We start from the raw sequence: 24,244 nt of genomic DNA, 5'->3' as shown, positions 1-24,244 counted from the left end.
GGGCTGCGGGCGTCCGCGCTCACTTTGCCCTCCCCGCCATCCAGGGCCGCACTCTCGCCCGAGGGATTAAGAGTTGTTTGCGGAAGGGCGCTCGGGCCCGGGGCTTTGAGAGTTTAAACAGTTGGAGCAAACACTCCCGGGGGCGCGGCGACGGCGGTGGTATCGGAGCTGCAGGACCTTGCTCCGCTTTATCGCACCCCGCCGCCCGCGAGTGGCGCCAACCCGCGGGGCGGGAGCTCCCAGGCCTCGGCTTGGGCCGTGCGCGCCAACTGCCCTCCGGCCTTGGGCCCCTCCGGGGCAGGGGGCCAGATGCCCTGCCCAGGGGAGGTGCGGACCACGCCGGGAACTCGTGTTCGCGGTGACCCCGAACGCCCTCGGCTTCCTCGCCCGCGCCCGGCTGCGGTGGCCAAGGGCGCACGGACCAGCCTCTGAGCAGGGGAGGGCTCAGTATCGTCCCGACTCAGGCGTCTGTCCACGCTCCAGCGTGCTGTAACCCGTCGTCGGTTTCTTCGAGTGCTCACGATACAGTTAAAGAAAAAAACAAAAAAACAAAAAAACAAAACAAAAAAAAAACCTCAAACACCAAGTTATGAAATGTTACCCGTTTGGTAACATTTTCCCAGAGAAATGGTTGAAAGATGATCCCCAATATATGAAAGGTTGTAGGGTCATGAATGATTTTTAGCCTTCTCTTTGTTACTTTAAAATTTCCAATGAATATGTCTTATATTTTAAGACATTTCAAAATTAATCACTGCCCACAGAAAATTTCAAGCATTTGAAAACACGAATATTGAGAATTCTTTTATAAAAGATTTAAGAGGGAAGGTGAATTTTTTCTTTCCTTATATACATTAGCAATTTTTCTAACACGACTCGTTTTCAGTTTTTGACCAGAAGAAACCTACCAGGAAGGAGGGGGCAGCGACAGGAGGGGAGGTAGCACATCCAAACGAACCCAAAGTGCCAAGAACTTACTTGTCCTCGATGGCGTAATTTGACAATCTCAGTTTCTGCCTGCCAATTTTTGTATTCAAATATTCCTGGAGATAAGTAGTGAAGCCTAAATGAATTGCTTGTAATGGAAGCAGGCTTCTTTAACTTGAATTAAACCCGTTCAGCTATTGTGTTACAAGCCTGCAAAATGATCTGCACACTGAAAACAAGCTTAGGTGAAATTATTTACAAGGAACTTGCCATGAAAGATGCAGAAGCGTTATGATGAAATGCCATTTCTGCCTCCAAGTAGGAGACAGGAGTATATTGTTAACAATTCTAGTTACTTATTAAAAACTACTACACCAGAGAAAGCAGGCAATGATCCCAAGAGGCAGGAGATGCCAAGGCCCTTTATGATGACTGCCCTCAAGGAGTTTATAACGTATTTGGCATTTCCTTGTTAAGCAACAAAGATTTTCATTGGCTTTCCACTGAATGAAATAACGATTACTTTTACAAAGCTGCAATTTACCGGGAGTATATTATTTCAGGCACCTGCAGAGTACATATTTTCAAAGGGAGGAGAGCAATATGATAAGAGTCTGGACATGTTTTAAGAAGAGTAAACACTAGGGAAAAGCTGTTTTGACACTGAACAGTGGTTCAGTACAAGAAGCCTCAGTCTTAGACCACACATGTCAAGTAGGTTCCCAGCTTTTGGAAACACTGAAATACAATTGTCTTACAGAAAGACTGGCCTGGCCTTGCCCGCTAAACTTGCATATTGTACTATGGGGACACAGATAGATATTGTATGTTAAGAAGCAGGGGGTGGGTTGGTGTTGTACACCTCAGTTAAGCCAATGCTTGCGACACAGCATCCCTTACTGATCCAGTGCCTTGCTAAAGCGCCTGCAGCCATTTGGGGAGGGAGCCAGCAGATGTAAGATGGATCCTCTCACTTCTCGCTCTGCCTTTCAAACAAATAAAAAAAATTTTTTTTTTTTTTAAAGAAGCCACAGGGGACCAGGAGAGAGGAGTTTATCTCCTGTCCTGGGACCAGTGGAGCCTGCTGACTGCCAGGCTGTGCTCGCTATTCTGATTTTTCCCCTCCATTGGTTTCACATTCTACTGACCCTTGTGCATCTTTATTGGTGTCTGAACTAAGACAGAAAAGACAGCCTTGTATCCTTACTTGAGATGTGTCAGATTGTGGCACCTTGCTCCAGAGTTCTCAACAAAAAAGCATCCTCAGAGAAGTTCTCTGAATGCACAAACTTTGAGTAATGGTGATGCATTGTTCCACCTTCTTCTCTTGCTCTAGTCTGCCAGATCGCGAGGCCTGAGAAAGTACCAACTCTTTCAAAATCTCCATCCCTAGGAGGCTTCTTCCTCCTACTATCACTTCCCCCTCAGTTTTACTTGGTGTTGGAATCAGAATGTATTTGGACTGTTTTGGAATTACATTTGAAATTCTATCCTGTCCAGCCGAAGATGGTACCTAAGGAACCACTCCTCCTGACACTAAGGGGCTTGTGAATCCCTTCACATCCAATCAAGGCTGGCCCCGTGGTTTGCTCTAACACATAGAAGGAGGCTTGGAAGTGGCACTGCCATGTCTCAGCCAACTCTGAACAATGCTGGACAGCTTTTAAAGTTGTACTCTTGAAATTGACCATCATGTAAGCAACTGCCTTGATAGGAGAGATGCCAAGGAGGAGGAGACAGAGTGAAGAGAGAGGGGCTGCGTGAACCAGGGCACCCAACGTGTGACTGAAAAAGCCATCTAGGAGGACTTGTAGTCGAGGCCCAGTCCCCGGGGCTACGTCTGAGGAACTCAAAATAAGATCTGCAGACCACCCAGCTAAGCCTGGTCAATCCAAAGCACTGTGGGAAATTATCATTTATTTTCAGCCCCTCCATGTTGGGGTAATTTGTTTCACAGCAGTGGATGACCAAAATAGTACATATTGAATACCAAGGTAGGTTTTCTCCTGGCTGCTTCTGGTTTGTTCACCTTGATGGGGAAGACCTATAGGGATGGTACTCTGCGGTTTAATTGAGTCTCTGACCCTCGGCAGGGAACTGACTTCTCCGGGAATGAGGAAGTTACCCTTCCTGTAGTATGTACATATTGCTGCATATAAAGTAATGACCTCATCACACAATGCCTCAGTTCCCCACCATTAGGTGGAGGGTGGGGAAATATTCTTATCAAAATACACCTCAGGAACACAGACATTTCATCTGAATTAGATGGAGGTATAAATGCATACAAAGGTCCTGACCCTGACTTGACCTTATTTAGACCCGTTATATAAGATACTTCCTGCATATCTGCTGAGGGAATTTGAACTTGGGGAGCAGCCTGCCCACTGGATAAACTCAATTCCAGCACCGCAGTGTTCAAATAACTGATGTATTAATTTCCAGACACACCCATAACCTTGGTCCCTTCGTTTGCACACCTCACTATGCAAACGGCTGGTACAAAGAGCTGTGTATCTCCAATGCTAGTTTCAACTGGTGTAGTTTCCTGTTCATAATAGAAACAGTGCCCTGTGAAGACAGCAACTCAGTGAGCTAATGGGGAAAATACAGAAGTTAAAAAGTCCTTTTGGCTGATATACTATCTTTATACATAAATATTTATAAAAAATACTGAATATGTACTTCAAAATGTTAACCATTATTAATCTCATTAGTTGGAGACTGATGATTTTATTACCTTTCTCATTTTTGCCTGTCTACTTCCCTAAAAGAATACATAACTTTTATAATAAGAAAAAGGTGATGGGTGGGGTGTTGGATAAGGAAGGAGCACTTGGCTTTTCTTCCAGGCCACTGGGTCCATTTTATTTTCAAATTGAATTTTAACCACACGCCTTGCAGATCTTTCCATCCTGTATTTGCTTGAATAGAGCTGGGAGAATTTGACTGCATCTTTAAGGGTGGTTGTGGTAAGGGTCTGAAGAGACTCTTCTTGTCCATTCACTGCTCTGTTTGCAAAGTTTCACCTAGCAGAACGGGAGTTCCCAGGCAAAGATGGAACTTAGGAGAACAGACTAAGAACTGTGGCCTTGGTATTCAATATACACTATTTTGGTTTTCCATTGCTGTGAAACAAACCACCCCAAAATTGAGGGGCTGAAAATAAATGATAATTTCCCACAATTCTTTGGATTGACGAGGCTTAGCTGGGTGGTCTTCTGCAGATCTTATTTGAGTCCCTCAAAGTCACCCATTTGTAACAGTGCTGTGGGGAAAATAAGCAAAACCCAGAAAACATTTAAGCTTGGCTCTATGCCAGCAAGGCTTGTTCTCAAGTATTAACACAGGGAGGCATGGAACATCAGATGGTTTCCACTTTCGCCTTTGTATTTTGCTGCATCATTCAAATTTTCACAGGAAGAAGTTTTAGAATTGGGAGGGGGGACAAACTGCTTTAATTTAGGGGGTGGGGTGGGAAGCAGAATGGGAAGAGCAGAGCATCCTCTTAACAAGGCCCTGAAGACAAAGAGGCTGGAAAGTGAAAAAAAGAAGTAAGATTTGCCAAGATGGTTATCTTCCAGCCTTTTGTATTCTACGGATTCCGTTTCCGCCAGTAATATTAAGATTAATAGACACAGACATCTTCTGGCCGAGAGAGGGTAAGCTGCCCTGTACTTGCTGGTGCGCGGCTGTTGGTAGTGAGTGCGGACCGTGCTTTGCTGAGAGGTCTTTAGCAGCAGCTTCCCAGTTTGGCACAAACAATGATGAGCAATGCCTGCCACAGGCACAGAACCACCGCAGTGGTGCCACTTGGGAGATTTTTTTCCCTCCTTCTTGTAACCCAACCTTCTTTTCTCATGTTTGAGGAAACTATGGGGTGAAGTGATTATCAGTAATCATAGAGCTAGATATTGGCAAAGTCAGAAATAGAATAACATCTCCTGACTCCTGCCATTATGTTCTTCCCACCTAACAAACTGACTCGGACATTTGGAGGTAAGTGTAGTCCTGGGCCAGATCCAAGGGGTCAGGTGTAAATTTTATGAACACATTAGCACGTTATTTTAAGGTGAGATTAATAACCCAGTTTATGAATGATAATAATTTTATATGTTTTATAAATATTCCCTACAAGTCAGGGAAATGTGATTAAGCTCAATATTATAAATCAGAAGGGGATAAAAACCAGTACGATATTTGCCCAGTACTCAAGAAAATCATTACCTAAAGACTGACTGTTTCCAAGCCCAGGCTCAGTCCTCCAGAGCGCGCAGGTCTCTACAGCTTCTTGGCTCGCACTGTATTTACTGAGAGGACTCACAGCCAGGCTCCCTAAGGATTACATTTTTCCACATTCTGTTTAATTAATTCTCCAGGGACAGAGTGATAAAGTATTTTTCACTTGCAAGAAAACTTGCAAACAAATTAGAGAACAGGACTTCTACATATGAGATTTCCAAGTGACGGGCAGGGAGAGAGTAAATGGGCTATTTGTAGACTGAGCCTGTCCACCCACGGCAGTGTTTTAATTTTTCTGTGTCAATGAAAAGGTCTAAGGACAAGGTGTAAAATGTACTGACAAAGGTGGAAGCTATTGTAATTCTTGCACTTCCTGTAAATTAAATTGCCCTGGTTGTATGCTTCTGAAAAGTCTAACATGCAGGTAATTTTAGTGTAGTTTAGAGCTATCTGTGCCCCCTGGCAAGATTCAGGTAACTTATTCATCACACTTTCACCCTCCTGATAAAACAGGAACTATTTCAGTCTTTGGAGTTCATAAACTTTCAAAAATTTGTGACGTTCAATGTGTTAATTCATTTTGCTTTTTTCATCTGCTAATATTTATTGCATGCTTACAGTTGATCATAATCCTAATTTTTTAGATTGTTTCTCTACAATGTATTAGGGATAGGCATAGAAACAACAAAATAAAAAATACTATTAAGTGCTGCTGATGAACCGTATACTTTCTATAATTTAGTTCACTTAATACTCTCAAGAAACCCAAGACAGGTGCCAGTGCATATCAGGTAAAGCTGTTGCCTGTGCTGCTGGCATCCCATATGGTGCCAGTTCGAGTCCCAGCTGCTCCACTTCCAATCCAGCTCTCTGCTGTGGCCTGGGAAAGCAATGGAAGATGGCCCAAGTCCTTAGGCCCCTGCACCCGCATGAGAGACCCAGAAGAAGCTCCGGGCTCCTGGCTTCAGATTGGCTTGGCTCCAGCCGTTGCAGCCATCTGGGGAGTGAACCAGCGGATGGAAGACCTCTCTTTCTCTCTCTCTCTCTCTCTGCCTCTGCCTCTCTGTAACTCTGCCTTTCAAATAAATAAATAAATAAATATTAAAAATAACCAAGACATGGGCATATTATTCCCTTGACTTGAGAAATGAGGAAACTGAGGCTGGAGAGGCTAGATAAATTTATCTGGAGTCTAGCAGTTAGTAAGTCACTGAACAAGTCACTGACTTTAAGGTTCTTAAGCATAAAGATATGCTACCTCTTATGGAGGGTTCTTGGAATAGAAATGTTTTCTAAAAGTATGTAGGCACTTTGTTATTTATCTAAGAAGCCATACTTGAACACTGAGTATTGGGATTTGAGTTGAAGACATGTTGGGCATTTGCAGGAAGACCAAGCTGAATATGGATTCTCTCCCTCAAGGTCTTTTCAGTCCAGTAAAAAGCATCACATTTGCACACAGCCTGGAAGTAGAGGATGCTGTGGAAGAGGCCAGCAATGGATCTGTTCAGCCTCATGTTCAGGCTGAACATGGAACAGGGCTGGTAGAGGGTTTTCTCTTTTCATTTTATGCAAAATTGACATAATTTTAAAAACCAGCTTTATTGAGGTACAATTAACATACAATAAATGACACATATTTGAACTATACAATTTGACAAGTGTATGTACACACACACCCATGAAAGCATCATTACAATTGACGTAATGAACCTGTTCATCACTGCCAATCATCTGTTTGTGCCACAATTCATTATTTTCAATTTTTATTTGAGAAGCTGAGAGAGAGAGAGAGATGAATGGAGAGGGAGGGCTCCTATCTGCTTGTTTGCTCCCCTAAATGCTTCAACAGCCAGAGCTGGGCTCAGGCTGAAGCCAGGTCCCTGGAACTCAATCCAGGTCTCCCATATGGGTGGCAGGAACCTAACCACTTGAGCACACATGACTGCCTCTAATGGTCTGCATTAGCAGGCAACTGGAGTCAGGAGTCAGCACTGGGTTTGGAACGTGGGCACTTAGTTATGAGACATGGGTGTCTTAACCAACATCTCTCGACCACTAGGCTAAAAGCCTACCTCTTTGTGCCTGAAAAATTTTTTTAAAGATTTATTTATTTATTTGAAAGGCAGACTGTCAGAGAGAGTAGGAGAGAGAAAAATAGATCCTTCATCCACTGGTTCCTCCCCAAATGGCCACAATGGCCAGGGCCAGAGCAGGCTGAAGTCAGGAGCCCAAAACTCCTTTGAGTTCTTCCATGTAGGTTGCAGGGGTGCAAGTACTTGGGTCATCTGCTGCTGCTTTCCCAAGCATATTATCAGGGAGCTGAGTTGGAAGTCGAATAACTGGGACTGTACCAGCAACCTCACAGGGCATGTTGGCATTGCAAGCTGTGGCTTAACTGCTGTGCCACAACACTGGCCCCTTGTGCCTCAATATTAATCCTCTTCCCTGCCTCACGTTCCATTCTCTGGCAACCACTGATCTATTTTCTGCAACTGGATTACTTTGCACAGTCTAGAATACTGTAAATGAAATAATATGTATTCTTTTTAGCTGGTTCTTTCACACATAATTGAGATTCATCTATGTTGTTGCATGTATCGAGAGTTAATTCCTTTCTATTATTGAGTAGTATTCAATTGTGTAGATATACCACAACTTTTTATTCCTTCACATGTGGACAGATGTTGGCTTGTCCCCATTTCTTGACTGTTACAAATAAAGCTTCTGGACATGCATGTATAGTTCTCCATATGAACAAACATTTCATTTCTCTTGACTAAATACCTAGAAGTAGAATGATTGTGATATGTAGGAGTGTGTTCAACTGTATAAGAATCTGCCAGACTTTTTTTCTAAGTTGGTTGTACCATTTTACCTTCCCACCAGAAATCTGATAAGAGTTCAATTTCCTCCCCTACCTTGACAAGGTTATCTGGTAAGGTTATTCACACATACACATACACATACACACATGCATGCACCCACACACATAATTGTAGTTTTAATTTGTATTTCCCTAATGACTAGAGATGTTGACTGTCTTCTTGTGGCACAGCGGTTTTAATGTATACTGTAATATTTTCTATACCTTGACTGAGCGGAAGGGATTCATTCCTATAAAATGTTTCACTTTTAGAAACTTGGCTGTTAATTAATGAGGAGTCATGGTAAGAAAATGTCATTATTGATAAAATGATATAAAAATTATAAATATATACCTTAATGCAAATTTGAGTTCTTAATAAAGAAACTACAAAACCCTAAGCTTTTACTTTCAACTAGTGCCTCAGAATTTCCTATTACCCAGGTATTTGTAAGGAAAAGTTAATGGTTTTGGAAGCTGGAAGTTCAAACAGCATAGCGCTGGCTCTGGCATGGGCCTCTTTCACTGCATCAGCTCATGGCAAAGGGCACCGCAATGGCCACCACAGTGCCAATGTCACCACCTTAGCTTTTTCCTCCTTGATCCTTCTCTCCTTTTGAAATTCTGGTTGTCAGGGCTGGTGCTGCAGCATACATAGCAGGTAAAACTGCTGCTTGCAGTGCCAGCATTCCCTTTTGGGCACCGGTTGGAGTTCCGGTTGCTCCACTTCTGAGCCAGCAACCTGCTAATGTTCCTGGGAAAGCAGCAGAGAATGGCCCCAATATTAGGTCCCCTGCACCCACATGGGAGACCCAGAAGTTGTTCCTGGCTGCTGGCTTCAGATCAGCCCAGCGCCAGCCATTGCAGCCACTTGAGGAGTGAGCCATAAGATGGAAGATCTCTCTCTCTCTCTCTCTTTTTGTAGCTCTGCCTTTCAAATAAATGAAAAAATCTTTTTTTAAAAAGGAAATTTCAGATATAAACCATTTTAATCAAATTAGTTAAAATCATCTCTCTCTCTCTCTTTTTTTTTTTTTTTGGTAAAGATTTATTTATTTATTTGAAAGAGTTACACAGAGAGAGGAGAGGGAGAGAGAGAGAGGTCTTCCATCTGCTGGTTCACTCCTCAATTGGCCACAATGGCCAGTTTCTTCTAGGTTTCCCACATGGGTGCAGGGTCACAAGGACTTGGGCCATCTTCTACCGCTTTCCCAGGCTATAGCAGAGAGCTGGATTGGAAGTGGAGCAGCGAGGACTCAAACTGGCGCCCATATGGGATGTGGGCACTGCAGGCAGTGGCTCTATTCGCTATGCCACAGCGTCGGCCCCTAAGACCATCTTTCAACTACCCTGACAATGTTGCTGCAGTGTTATTTTTAAATTTTTTTTAAAGACCCTAAATGCTGAATAGAGATCAGTGTTTTGTGACAATAGTAATGTATAACATGAAGTTTTTTGTACACTGTAGACTTCTCCATAAATGAACATTATGGATTTGTTTTTTTGCTAAAGTTTATACACTCTAGCCTTCTGGGGAAGTAAGTACTGTATCATCAACAGCAGAAAATACATATTTCCAACTGACTTCTCTAGTTGGAAGGTCAGATAATAACATTTGATTTCCTTATAATCAATTTAACAAATAAAAATATTTTGTATACTATATGAAATGCCCCATGTACAACTTGAGTTAATTGAGCACTGACTATACAACATTTTAGTTTCTAATACTTTACATACTAGTCCTCACAATAACCACATTAACAGGTGATAAAGCTGAATTCAGTATGATTCACTAACCTGGCCAAGGTCACATAGTTCTCTTATTCAGTAACTTGGCCAAGATTCCACAGACGAGCTCATGTGAATTCCTAGGGTTAGCTTGTTCCAAACCCTTGCTCTTTTCACTGGGCAGCTAGGCCCCAAGATACTTTCCAAAGCTTTGTAAATAATTAAACATTGTAAGGGTCATGGTCTACAATATATTCTTTGCCATGGACCTCATTTAAGTGTATGATATAATTTGAAGGGTGAAGCATAATATTATGCTATTGGGATGTAATAAAGCTATATAAACCAGGCTATAATTTTCATGTTAAAATTCAACTTAAGATTTCCATGTATTTGTTTTTCATTGTTCTTTTATCTGCAAATAGCAACTCTTTTGTTGCTTTTGTGTGATAACCAGCTCTGAGACCAGTAAGGGGAACTCAACCAGTGGATGAGAAGGAACTATATTGGAAGTTTCATGAACACTCTTTCTTTCTCTCTCTCTCTTTCCTTCCTTCTTTCTTTCCTTTCCTTTCTTTCTTTTTTTCTTCTTTCTTTCTTTCTTTCTTTCTTTCTTTCTTTCTTTCTTTCTTTCTTTCTTTCTTTCTCTCTCTCTTTTCTTTCTCTCTTTCTTTCTCTTTCTTTCTTTCTTTCTTTCTTTCTTTCTTTCTTTCTTTCTTTCTTTCTTTCTTTCTTTCTTTCTTTCTTTCTTTCTTTCTTTCTTTCTTCTCTTTTTCTCCTCCCTCCCTCCCTCTCTCCCTCCCTTCCTTCCTTTCTTCTTTCCTTCCTTCCTTTTTCTTTCTTTTTAAAAAGATTTATTTATTTATTTATTTGAAAGGCAGAGTTACAGAGAGGCAGAGGCAGAGGCAGAGAAAAAGAGAGATCTTCCATCTGCTGGCTCACTCCTCAAATGGCTGCAACGGCCGGAGCTGCGCCAATCGGAAGCCAGGAACCAAGAGCTTCTTCTGGGTCTCCTACTTGGGCGCAGGGGCCCAAGGACTTGGACCATCTTCTGCTGCTTTCTCAGGCCATAGCAGAGAGCTGGATCAGAAGTGGAGCAGTCAGAACTCAAGCTGGCGCCCATATGGGATGCCAGCACTGCAGATGGTGGCTTTATCCACCACGCCACAGTGCCAGCCCACTTCCTTTCTTTTTTAAGATTTGTTTATTTATTTGAAAGGCAGAGCAACAGAGATAGAAAGAGATCTTCTGTCCATTAATTCACGCCTCAAGTGGCCACAGCTGCCAGGTATGGGTAAGGCTGATGCCAGGAGCCAAGAACTCCATTCTGGTCTCCTACATGGGTTAGAGGGGCCCAAGTACTTGGTCATCATCTACTGCCTTCCCAGGCATGTTAGCAGGAAGCTGGATTGGAACTGGAGCATCTGAGACTTGAGCCAGCACTCCGTTATGGGATGCCAGCATTGTAAGCAACGGTTTAACTGGCTGTGTCCAACTTAACAACGCTGGCCCCAAGATTTAGGTTTTCTGGTCTGATTCTGTGATTCAAATTTTTCACGGCTGTCAATCAGTGCCAAATTCAATGCTGGGCTCTTAAATTATCTCTTTCATTACAGAAACTTCATAATTTCAAAAATGTATACTTTGTTCAGAGCCAGATACACATATATCACCCATTAAAGAGTGAATATCTTGCTTCTCAGAAGACTTAATTAGAAAAGAGATTGTGTTAGAAGGAGAGTCATGACAATGTGGCTAAAAGAAAGATCAAGTACTTTAATAAAAATAATAGTATAATAAAAATATTATAATACCTTTGAAGATGGAAGAAACTTGAACTTGACAGTTGAAAAATGTAGAGCAAAGCAGTTCAATTGAACAAAAAATAAGGCTGCAGGAAGGTTTGAGGATAAAAGATAAAGAAATAAAATAGAGTGTGGAGGGGTGTTTGGATCTATAGTCAAGACACTGCTTGAGATGCCTGCAATCTCATATTGGATTGTCTAGGTTTGAATCTGGCTCTGCTTCCAATTCCAGTTTTCTGCAGATGCACACCCTGGGAGGCAACAAGTGATATCTCATGTTGTTGGATCCCTGCCACCCTAGGAGACCCAGATTGACTTTGAGGCCCCTGGCTTCCCCCTGGCCTGACTCCAGCTGTTGTGGGCATTTGAGGTGTGAACCAGCAGACAGTCCCTCTCGGTCTCTCTATATCTTTCTCTGTGTGTTTTTTGCTTTTCAAATAAATAGAAAGTAAATAATTAAACTTCAGCTTACCACACAAAAAGAAATATAATGGAACAAAACAATAACTTCACTTGTATATTGATTATTTTAATTTAGAGCATTGTAATGGCAAAAGCTAATAGTTACCCAGTGTCATTTCATCGTTTTCATGAAACTCAGAAATATATTAGGTTCAGAGAAGTACATTGTGTTTAGAATTTCAGGATGCTTTTCTCTGAGAAATTTTCTGCCAAGCAGCTTACAATTAACAAACAACAATCATGGGGACGGATATTTGGCATGGTGGTTAAGGCTGTGTTTGGGACACCTGAATTCCATATTAGAGTGCCTGGATTCAAGTCCCAGCTCTGCTTCCGACTCCAGTTTCCTGCTAATGTGCACCCTGAAAGGCAGCAGGTCATGATGGCTCAAGTAGTTGGTCCCTGCCACCCATGTGAGAGACCTGGGCTTATGGTTTTGGCCTGCCCCAGCCTGCCTTTTGGAGGCAATTGAGGAGTGAACCATCCTTTGGAAGATCTCTCTCTTGCCCCCTGTTTGTTTCTGTCTTTCTTTGTCTCTCACCCTTTCAAATAAAATGGGATTTTTTTTTTTAAATATCACAAATAACAATCATGTACTCTTAAAGTATTAATACAAATTATAATTTATCTAGCCTATATCCTGCTGGGTACTATGGCGTACAGAGTATTAGTACGAGATACAGGTAGATCTAGCTTCAGTTACTGTGTGATCTGGCAAAGTCATTTAATCTCACAGACAACAGTAAAATGAAGGCTCTTGTGTGGCTTACTGGCATAATGTGTTTTAAGTTACATGTGAAAATTAAAAGCAGTCAGATCCTTTGACATGATCACCCAAAACAAAAAAGTTACCCCATGAAAAAGTGATGTAATAAAATACCACTGCCAATCTGTAAATATAAAATATTTAGCTTTTTTTTCTATGAAAGCATGATCTTTGGCAGAAGGAAAAAATGTACTAGTCTGAACTTGAGAGACCCAGAGATTCTGCAAGACAAAAATAAAGGAGTTGGCTTAGACGTAAGTTCCTCAAGATCTTGAGAATGTGTTATTTATCATCTTAACCCTAATACTCTGTACTTTACCTAATATGCTGTACTCAATAAACGAATGTTAACTGAATGGATGTTTGTATGAGTAAACTTGTTGATTTCTAAGATTTCTTCCAACATCAACACACTGCTCTTAGAAGAAGAAGATGGGAAAGAGAATGCGCTGTATAAACACTGCCTTGTTGTGTTTGATTGGGGCACATGGAGTCAAACATCAACTGCTGGCTTGGCAAGAGAGCTTGGTATTTATGTTGAGATGGAGAGGCTGTAGATTCTTCTTTGTATATATTTTTGTTAATAAATATTTATGAGATTCATTTTCTACTCATCAAGGAATACTCTGAGACGCAGGAACACGATCTCGAGGAAACCCCTGTTGTATAATTCCACTAGTGGGGGTGAGGTTCCATTTAGGAAATATTTTTAATAATAGCAGTGGAAAATAAGGCATAATTTTTAGTGTGCTTTGTTCATAGCCTAGGAGCCTTTGCTGGCTGAATGCTATGGCACTACTGCCAAGAATCTGCAGATTGTGTAAGTGTTTTCATTTGCTGAAATGTTAATGTGTTAATTTTAAATCTACATAATACTTACTCCGTTAGATCTAATGGCCTCTACTATTCGCTTTTAAATTGCTATCTAATTCAGAATGATTTTCCTTTTTTCGTAAAATTGAACTTAGAATCGCGTGTGCTATGTAAGCCCAATGGCCCACGGTAAGCCTGCAGAAGGAGAGCAGTTATCTCAGCTGCTTATCTTTGGTCTAAGAGGATTAGACATTGCCACAACAACATGATTGAAAGGATCCAGACAATAGTGCTTTCCTTGCCTAATAAGCAATTTTCTTTTTTAAAAGTCTCCTATCTGCTTCTCAATGACCAAATCCCTTAAGGTATATAGCAGACTGCTGGCTTTCATTTTTCCCTTGAGTACTAGATTTAGAGATTGGGGAACATTACTTCCTACCTTATATATTTCTATTTTGTTGATGTTTCTTTTCTTAAAGAGAGTGGAGGGAAGAGGAAAGGAGAGGAGGGGAGGGGAGAGGAGAGGAGAGAGGAGGGGAAGGAAGGAGAGGGGAGAGGAGAGGAGAGAGGAGGGGAAGGGGGGAGAGGAGAGGAGAGAGGAGGGGAAGGGAGGAGAGGGGAGGGGAGGGGAGAGGAGAGGAAAGAGGAGGGGAAGGGAGGGGAGGGGAGAGGAGAGGACAGGAGAGGAGAGGAGAGAGGAGGGGAAGGGAGGGGAGGAGAGGAGAGAGGAGAGAGATCTTATATCTGCTGGTCCACTCTCCAAATGGCCACAACAGCCACGTCTGGGCCAGGCCCAAGGGGGGAGCTAGGAACTCCATCCAGGTCTCCCACATGGGTGGCAGAGGCCTGAGCGCTTGGGCCATCATCTATTGTCTCTGTACTGTTTGATATTTATTTATTTAATTTTTAAGGTTGGCATTATAACATTGATTAAAATAATGCTATGGGTTAACATAAACAGCAAAGAAGCAAAGAATTAAAATGCAAGCTGTGTAAAATCCCAAAGAAAACCCAAAAGTGGCTGATATATTCATTCTTAGCTAACTAAAAGTGCAAGAAAGACAAGACACTCAATATAATAAAGAACTGCAAAAAACAACTGACAATTTTCAGTTGCCAAAATTGCAGATTTTGCATTTTATATCCTTTTCTCAACGAAGAAAAAATTCTTTTTGAATGTTATATATAAAATACATATAAAACAAGATAGAAAACTACATTATAAACTTGTAACAGTGGCTGTAAATACATTTCCTTACATGTCTCTCATAGGCAATAGATATGGTATATACATAGCATGAAATTACTAAGATAATAAAGAACAGACAAATATGTCAGCTGTGCAGTAACACACAAGCAACTCTCCCATCTACTCACGCCAAAAAATTAAATACTATCAGAAAAAAGTTTTAAAAGCTACATACTTTAATAAGAAATAAGGTGAGGGGACAGCATTGTGGTGTAGTACATTAAGGCTCCACCTGCAATGTTGGCATCCCATATGGGCACTGGTTTGAGTCCCAGCTGCTCCACTTCTGATCCAGCTCCCTGCTATGGCCTGGGAAAGCAGTACAAGATGGCCCAAGTGCCTGGACTTCTGCACCCGTGTAGGAGACCTGGTGGAAACTCCAAGCCCCGGCTTCAGATCCAGCTCCGGCTGTTTTGGCTATTTGGGGAGTGAACCGGCGGGCGGATGGAAGACCTTTCTGTCTCCCCCTCTCTCTGTCTGCAACTCTAACTCTCAAATAAATTAATCTTAAAAAACAAATAAATATAATAAAAATAAGGAATAAGTTTAATAAAGAATAATACTGAAAACCAAGGCATTCAGAGATTTCAAAAGTCATGCTTTTTTATTTTCAATTGATCCAAAATCTTATCAACTAAGTTTTCAAAAGTTTGTTCAGAGCCAGCATTACTCATAAATGTCACACATGTATTATCTCATACATTTACTTCCTTCCCCAGAAAAGACCTTTGATAAACATCTGAAATGTCCAGGTATAACACAGTTGAGATGAAACTGGATCAAATACTGGTATTGTTTTTAACAACTAATACCACAAAGTGTTTAATTGTCGCACATTAATTCAACCAACCAACCAAAATAAGAATCAAAACGGCACAGCATATATTGTAAATAAATCAAAACAGTGGTTTGTGCAACAGCAAGACAAAGTGGTAGTACATTAAACCAAAGCTAGACGAATACAAGACGAGCAATGCCTATTGCCTAGTAAATAAACTGGAAACGGTTTCCAAGGAGACGCCATGATGGAGAGCTCACCGTACTGGTGTGAATGGAGTTTCCTGCTGAGCTTGCCTGGGAAGCTACGAGAGAGGGAACTCAAGACCACGGCCACTTGAGACTTGCCACGTCTGATACTGAGCAGCTAACAATTATTCACTCAGTGTTTAGATGTAGCTTTGCACACAAAATGTTTCAACTGCAAAAGTGTTTGAAGTTCACGAGCAACTGAAGTATACTTGAGTATTTATACCCACATTGTTGGGTTTTTCCACCTTTTTTAAAAAATATTTTATTTATTTGAGAGGTGGAGTTACAGAATGGAAAGTAGGAGAGACAGAGGAAGGTCTTCTATCTGCTGGTTCACTCCCCAAATGGCCACAACGCCTGGAGCTGGGCCAATCCAAAGCCAGGAGCCAGTGGTCTTTTCCGGGTCTCCCATGCGGGTGCAGGGGCCCTAGCACTTAGGCCATCTTCTACTGCTTTTCCAGACGCATTAACAGAGAGCTGGATCAGAAGAGGAGCAGCTGGGATACGAACTGATACCCATATGGGATGCTGGCACCTCGCCGGAGGGTTAGACTACTACGCCACAGTGCCGGACCGCCTATCCTTTTAAAATTAAAAAAGGAGTCATAAACAGTGTGTGGGGGAAAATGGGGAGGTTACTAAAACCATCAGAGATGGACAATACAAGTTCTCTGATATTGGTATAAAGAAAGAGGATTAAATTGGGGTCATTTGAAAACATTATTTTCCAGAATGAAAATATTCATTTTTTTATTCATTTTTAAAAAGATTTATTTATTTATTTGAAAGTAAGAGTTACAGAGAGGAAGAGGTAGAGGTAGAGGGAGAGGGAGAGGGAGAGGGAGAGGGAGAGAGAGAGAGAGAGAGAGAGAATCTTCCATCTACTGGTTCACTCCCCAGATGTCTGCAATGTCAGGAGCTGGGCTGATCAGAAATCAGGAGCTTCTTCAAGGTCTCCCATGCAGGTGCAAGGGCCCAAGGACTTGGGCCATCTTCCACTGCTTTCCCTGGCCAGAGCAGAGAGTTGGATAGGAAGTGGAGCAGCCAGGACTCAAACCGGCACCCATATGGGATGCCAGCACTGCAGGCTACATCACAGCACCAGCCCCTAAGATTTATTTTTGTGAAAAAGTTTTCTAGGCAAACTCCAATTAATAAGAAAAAATCCAATGCCTACCTCTTCTGTGAATAAAATAAAGCTGTAATTCTCTTTGTCAACTAATGTTCAGATGATCTCACATAATTTTCCTCTCAGAATCCTTTGGGTAAACATTGGAGATTATAATAACCAAAAGTATTCAATTATGATTTTTAAAAGAATAATGTTTTAAAACTTAACAAATCAGACATTAGCAAAGTTATCAATTTTTTTCACAGTATCAGATTTGGCAAATTTGCATCAAAGTAAGGTGGCAAAAATCATATAGATCAAAGCATCAACTCATTTGTCTCCCCTCTTTCACATACTGGGTGACTGAGGACGATGCACTCACTTTTTATTTTATTTTAAAAATTTAAACTTTTTTTAAAATTTATTTTTTAAGGAATACAAATTTCATAAGTACAATTTTGTTGATATAGTGATTCTTCCACCATACCCGCCCTCCCACCCACACTCCCACCCCTCCTCCTCCTCCTCCCGTTCCCCTTGCCAGTCCCATTCTCCATTAAGAATCCTTCTCAGTTAACTTTGCACACAGAAGACCAACTGTATACTAAGTAAAGATGTCAACAATTTGCACACACACACACACACACACACTGAGAACTGGTTTTACAGTTAGCTCTCATAATACAACTCATTGAGGACAGAGGTCCTGCATGGGGAGTAGTGCACCGTGACTCCAGTTGTTGATTTAATAATTGACACTCTTATGGATGCATTCACTTTTATTGTGAGGGAGGAGCTGATTTTAGGAGACACTTGACTAAATGACCAGGAAGGAAGATAAGGCACATTCTTTTCTCCACTTATTCTAATACTTAAAAAATAATTTTAAAAAAGACAAAAAAGCTCTTTTGGTCTTTTGTTTCTTGATAACCACCAGAAAAAAATCATTTAATGAAATAAAGGATTTCTTTGTTCTTTTTTTTTTTTAAGATTTATTTATTTATTTGAAAGTCAGAATTACACACAGAGAGAAGGAGAGGCAGATTGAGAGAGAGAGAGAGAGAGAGAGAGAGAGAGAGAGAGAGAGAGAGGTCTTCCATCTGCTGGTTCACTCCCCAATTAGCCGGCAACAGCCGGAGCTACGCTGATCCAAAGCCAGGAGCCAGGAGCTTCCTCTGGGTCTCCCACATGGGTGCAGGGGCCTAAGGACTTGGGCCATCTTCCACTGCTTTCCCAGGCCACAGCAGAGAGCTGGATCGGAAGTGGAGCAGCCTGGACTCAAAACGGCACCCATATGGGATGCCGGCACTGCATGCAGTGGCTTTATCGGCTAGCCACAGTGCCAGCCGCTCTTTGTTATTTTATTTTGCAATACTTGAAAGCATAAAATGTTACATTTCCAAATATATATATATATATATATGTCTATTTTTTCCTGCACCATGTATAGTAAAAGAACATACTTTTTGTTCATTTGTTTCAATGCATTACACTTCATCTACAATTTCATTACAAGTACACAGAAAATAGGCAAGCATGGCTTTTACAATGTTAATTATTTTTTCTATAAAGGGAGGTTTTTTTTTTTTTTAAAGTACTTGAGCAGTTTGCCCAGTAATGAGATGCATAATGCATGTACCTTGTTCTTGTATATTTTTAAAGGAGATATAAAATAAAGGTTCAGTAATTTTCACTCAGATGTTTATCTTTTTAAAAATAGTGTTGCAGTTTTTTGCTTTGCATTAATTTTCAAAACTCCTTGTTAAAGCTGGCGCCGTGGCTCAATAGGCTAATCCTCCGCCTTGCGGTGTCAGCATACCGGGTTCTAGTCCCGGTCGGGGCGCCGGATTCTGTCCCGGTTGCCCCTCTTCCAGGCCAGCTCTCTGCTGTGGCCAGGGAGTGCAATGGAGGATGGCCCAAGTGCTTGGGCCCTGCACCCCATGGGAGACCAGGAGAAGCACCTGGCTCCTGGCTTCGGATCAGTGTGGTGCGCCGGCCGCGGTGCGCCGGCTGCAGTGCGCCAGCTGCGGCAGCCATTGGAGGGTGAACCAACGGCAAAGGAAAACCTTTCTCTCTGTCTCTCTCTCTCACTGTCCACTCTGCCTGTCAAAAAACCAACCAACTAACCAAACAAACAAACAAAAAACAACAACAACAAAAAAAACCTCCTTGTTAGACGTTTTTCTCCTCTGGCACACTTCACCTTCTAACAGGCAATGTAAAAAGGCCACCATTCTGCCTTCTGATGGCACTCTAGTGACGAAACAGCACATGGAATTCAGAACGCTTGTTGAAATCACTTCACCAATGACATTCATGACTGCGGGCTCACACATGATGTCTCATCCCAGAGTACATTCAGAGAGAGCTGTGACTTTGCTAGGAGAAGAAAACGATTCTTGGAAGTCTCTCAAAGTGACAGCTTGTGCCAGTGAATAGTTAAGGGCCATCTGTCTCCTCCCTTCTCATTGGCTCAGAGCAGGGACATTAAAGGTCAGTCACGGGTGGGAGCTATGGCGTTGTGGGTGAAGCTGCTGCCCGCAGTGTCGGCCTCTCATGGGGGCGCTGGTTCAAGTCCCGGCTGCTCTGCTTCTGATCCAGCTCTCTCTATGGCCTGGGAAATCCTTGGGCTCCTGCACCTGCGTGGGAGACCCGGAGGCAGCTCTTGGCTCCTGGCTTCAGATCGGCCCAGCTCTGGTTGTTGTGGCCATTTGGGAGAATGAACCAGCAAATGGAAGACCTCTCTCTCTCTCTCTCTCTCTCTCTCTTTCTCTCTGCCTCTGCCTCTCTGTAAGTCTATCTTTCAAATAAATAAAAAACAAATCTTTAAAAAAAAAGCCATCAGTGCTGTTGGATGAATTGAACCATTTGGCTTTCGTACCATTTGATATTTCTTTTTTTAAAGATTTATTTATTTACTTGAAAGATAGACTTACAGAGAGAGGCAGGGCCACAGAGAGAGAGAAGTCTTCCATCTGCTGGTTCACTCCTCTATACCATTTGATTTTTAAACAAGCACTCTTTTATATTTAATATTTGACTAAGTAATACATATATATGATTCAAACATTAAAAAAATACAAAAGGTAAAAAGTCTCTCTTCCTATCCTATCTTCCATTTCCATTTTTCTACCCCCAGTCCACTCTTACTGGGTTCTTGAAATCACTACAGGATTGTCTATGTAATACAAATAAATACTAATATATATTCTATATTTTCCTTTTTCACACACAAGGTAGCCAACAGTGCATGTTGCTCTATACCTTGTATTTTTCATTAAAAATCTCTTGGGGGCAGATGGTTGGCCTAGTGGTAAAGATGCTGGTTAAATCACCAACATCTTGCACTGGAGTGCCTTCGTTCAACTCCTGGCTGTACAGCCTAATTTTAGCTTCCTGCCAGTGTAGACCATGGGAGGCAGCAGGTGACAGCTCAAGCATTTAAGCCCCTGTTACCCATATAGATCTGGGTTGAGTTCCCAGCTTGATTTCAGCCATTGAAGGCATTTAGGAAGTGAACCAATAAATAGGAGCTCTATTCCTGCACCTGTCTCTTTGCCTCTCAAATTAAGAAAAAAATCCCACTTTTTCCCATATTATAGAACATATACATTATATTCTTTTTCTATGTATTTATTTTATATTGGCTGCATGTTTTATTAATAAGTGAATTATGATTTATTTAAACTAGTTTTATATCAAGAATGGGTTATTTCTAATCTTGCAATTGTAAATAATGAATAATCTATATATCTAGGTCATTTTTTAATTTTGATTTTTTAAAAAAGATTTATTTATTTATTTGAAAGTCAGAGTTATAGAGAGAGAAAGAGAGAGAGAGAAAGATCTTCCATCTGTTGGTTCACTCCCCAGATGGCAGAAATGGCCAGGGCTTGGTCAGGCTGAAGCCAGGAGCCAGCAGCTTTTTCCAGGTCAAACACATGGGCCATCTTCCATTGCTTTCCTAGGCACATTAGCAGGGTGCTGGATCAGAAGTAGAGCAGTTGAGACACAAACTAGTGCCCATATGGAATACTGGCATTGTAGGCAGTGGCTTTACTTGCCATACCACAATGCTGGCCCCTAAATTTTTAATTTTTTAGAAGATTTTATTTATTTATTTGAGAGGTGGGAGTTACAGAGAGGGGGAGACAGAGAGAAAGGTCTTCCATCTGCTGGTTCACTCCCCAAATGGCTGCAACAGCCAAAGCTGAGCTGATCCAAAGCCAGGAGCCAATAGCTTCTTCTGGGTCTTCCATCTGGGTGCAGGAGCATAAACATTTGGGCCACCTTCCACTGCTTACCCAGGTGCATTAGCAGAGAGCTGGGGTGGAAGTGGAGCAGCTGGAAGTCAAACTGGAACCCATATGGGATGCTGGTGCCGCAGGAGGCAGCTTTACCCACTATGCCATAGCACCGGCCCCAAGATTTACGGGTCTTGAAAAATTTTCCTCCATGGTGTCTCATCAATTTACAATCTCATAAAACAATTATTGAACTTATGGATTTTTTAAAAGATTTATTTATTTATTTGAAAGTCAGAGTTACACAGAGAGAGGAGAGGCAGAGAGAGAGAGAGAGGTCTTCCATCCGCTGGTTCATTTCCCAAATGGCTGCAACGTCCAGAGCTGAGCTGATCCGAAGCCAGGAGCCAGAAGCTTCTTTCCCGGGTCTCCATGCGGGTCCAGGGGCCCTAGTACTTGAGTCATCACCTGCTGCCTCCCAGGTGCATTAGCAGGAAGCTGGAATTGGAGGCAGAGCCAGGACTCAATTAGGCACTCTGAGATACATATTTCTCTTCTGGTTATTATCCTACTGACCTCAGTGTATATTTGAGAATTACCTTATCAAGCTCAACAGAAGTTGGTTTGCTTTGGGGTCGGAGGACTGCATTAAAATTTTAAATTAACCTAGAGAGATTTGGTTTTTAACACTTTCAAATTTTCCTGCCCAAGTATGTCTTTCTACCTAGTCAATGCTAATTGGGGTTCTTTGGTTTTAATGTTTTCTATGTATAGGGCTTGTGCATTTCTTCTGAAATGTATTCCTAGAGTTTTTCTCTTTGTTTTGTTGCTGCTAATTTTAAAAAGGCCCTTCATCCTTATAAATTTGAATAGGTTTTTACTTGCATATATGAGACTGATTGCTTTCTGGTATTAATTTACATCTTTTCATGGAACTGTTTTATAGTTTACAGTAATTTGTTAGTTGAGTGTTCGCTTTGAAAGCATATAACCAGGGGCCGGTGCTGTGGTGCAGTGGGTTAACGCCTTGGCCTGAAGCGTCGGCATCCCATATGGGTGCCGGTTTGAGTCCAGGCTGCTTCACTTCCCATCCAGCTCTCTGCTGTGGCCTGGGAAAGCAGCAGAAGATGGCCCAAGTCCTTGGGTCCCTGCACCCGTGTGGGAGATCTGGAAGAAGCTTCTGGCTCCTGGCTTCGGTTCGGCGCAGCTCTGGCTGTTTTGGCCCATTGGGAAGTGAACCAGAGGGTAGAAGACCTCTCTCTCTTTCTGCCTCTCCTCTCTCTGTGTAACTCTGACTTTCAAATAAATAAATAAATCTTTTTTTTTTTTTTTAAAGAAAGCATACAGTCATATCCTCTGCAAATAGTTAAAGTGTTTTTTCTTTTTTTCATACTTTAAGTTTTTATCAGATCTAGTTGTGACTGCTAGTACCTTCAGCAAAATTGTAATAGTGATAATGAGTATTCTTCTCTTGTTCCTAAATTCAGTGGGCTGATTCTAGTATTTTCCCAGTAAGCAGAATGCTAGCTAGCTGTATTTTTTTTTCAAGTTAAAGAAGTATTCATCTGTTCCTATTTTAGTGAGTACTTTTTATTAGTTATGAAACCAGGAGCATTTTAGTAAACAACAATGACAATGAACATGTTCTTCAGACCTTTCCGCTCTCCTGCCTTCCCTCCAGTCTCCTGCTCGCCTCCCATTGGCTGGTCCTAGACAGAAGCCAGAGGGGAGGACGTCCCAGCTGCTCAGCTTCCTAGAACTCAGAGCAGGTAGAGAAGAAGCATAGGGTGAGGCTCTGGAAGACTGACAGGCTATGTCCAGTGCAGAAGTCAATATCAGTTGACAAAAGAGCTTATCTCTTTATGAACTGAGAACAAAAAGTTTATTATGGGTTCCAATAAGCCATTATCTTAAAGCAAGTAGCATTGCCTTTGCTTATTAAAAAAAATGGGAAAGAGAAGTGTGAGGTTCCAGTCTGGGGCACTTTTCCATGAAAAGCTGCTGTACCAACCTTTTCTAGATCTCTGGTAAGCAGACCACTGAGTTATATTTCCTGGTCATAAATTCAAGTTCAGGATCAGCTTTGGGACATGATTTCCCCTATCTGTACTACCTTATTTTTTAAAAGCTTGCCACTCCTTCCTCAGAACTAAAAATAAAGTTGTGACAGGTCAACTGGCAGCACCGGAACCAGACACTGTATCTTCTGGGAAGGATCCAGCAGGTCGTGCCCGTTTTACTGGCGCCTTGGCCAGTCTCCAGGAGTGTTCTGTCCAGGCCTGCCTCACATGCCCTCTGCATCTGCAGGCTTGGCTTGGCGGGCAGCAAGTTCACCTGACTGTTCCATGTGATACCCTCCCTGTTGGGCTGCTTCTCTTCTGCCAGCATTTCAAGATGCCTCCAAGCTCCACAGCAATGCTGGCCCTCTTCTGCACAGGCTGCATATGCAGGAGACATCCTGGGCCCAAGACAGAGTTGCCAGAGACAATACAGGATGCTCAGCTAATTTGCATTTCAGATGAGGTCTAATTTTTGGTCTAAGTATTTCCCAAGTATTGCATGGGACATACTTAGAGTTGTAAGAATTATTTGCTGTTGATGTGAAATCCAAGTCCAACTGGGCATCCTGTATTTTTCTTTGCTAAATTTGGCAACCCTCATCACAGAGCTCTTCCCAAAATAATCTTCCACTTTGCTCTCTGCCACCAACCACCCTCCCAACTTCGCAGTTCTGCCATTAGGATTATACTCATTAAGTGTTAAGATAGCCAAGGAGGGATAGTAACTATGCAGGTTGTTGTTAAGATTCACTTCTGAGGCTTTTGCTCCTGACTTTAATCCTTACGAGGAGGGATGAGTGTATCAGATTGATAAACATGGGGATATTTCAGTGGGGATTGAGAACAAGCGTGGTGGATCACGAAAAACTTAGATTCTAGCAGATGTGTGTATGGGTAGGGATGAAGGCAGGGGTGTCTGGGGGTATCTTAAAGCAATGC

General features: G+C 42.0%; 1 protein-coding gene across 28 annotated transcripts in view; it reads right to left on the bottom strand.

The window, feature by feature from the left end:
• The window catches only part of NFE2L2 (NFE2 like bZIP transcription factor 2), a 184,336-nt gene that overhangs the window by 36,158 nt on the left and 123,934 nt on the right, over positions 1 to 24,244 (bottom strand). The window lies entirely within an intron of this gene.

This window comes from Oryctolagus cuniculus, chromosome 3, assembly GCF_051225735.1.
Source record: "Oryctolagus cuniculus isolate XC-2025 breed Fujian yellow rabbit chromosome 3, ASM5122573v1, whole genome shotgun sequence".
NCBI lineage: Eukaryota > Metazoa > Chordata > Mammalia > Lagomorpha > Leporidae > Oryctolagus > Oryctolagus cuniculus.
Note: the sequence above shows the minus strand (reverse complement) of the source record. Positions and strands in the feature narration are given on the sequence as shown.